Raw genomic sequence first — 566 nt, 5'->3', positions numbered from 1 at the left:
CTTAGTGAGCTGACTCCTTTTTTTTAATTTGTGACAAATTTATTATTTTTTAACAAAAATTAAAATTTGTGTAATTTATACCAATTTTACCTCATATTTATAGCAAAAAATATATATTAATTTCGAACAAATTTGAATTTCAAATTTTAAATTTGAAATTTGAAATATGGCCCAAGCAGCTACATCTATCTTAACAGGTAGGCAGTGATGCCTACTAAGGTGGCAGGTCTTTTTATTAATTATTTTTTCTAAATTCTATCTGAGCCACGGACTGGCTCAAGCCGACGCCCCAAAATGAGGCTCGATCCAAGCCTTGGCTCTGGCTTTTCTCAAGCTGAGCCACGAGTCGCCCGGACCCGCAAGTCAAATTTACACCCCTACTTGTTTTATATTAAAAATTGACATGATGTGCCAAAAAAGGCTCTTTTCTCATATATAAAAGAGAAGACCTTCTGCTGAAAGCCTTCAAAATACTCTTCCTTGCTAAGTGACTCTCTCTCTCTCTCTCTCTCTCTCTCTCTCTATGTATATATATATATATATATATATATATATATATATATATA

This window comes from Olea europaea, chromosome 18 (assembly GCF_002742605.1).
Source record: "Olea europaea var. sylvestris chromosome 18, O_europaea_v1, whole genome shotgun sequence".
NCBI classification, from domain to species: domain Eukaryota; kingdom Viridiplantae; phylum Streptophyta; class Magnoliopsida; order Lamiales; family Oleaceae; genus Olea; species Olea europaea.
This window is presented reverse-complemented; position numbering follows the sequence as displayed.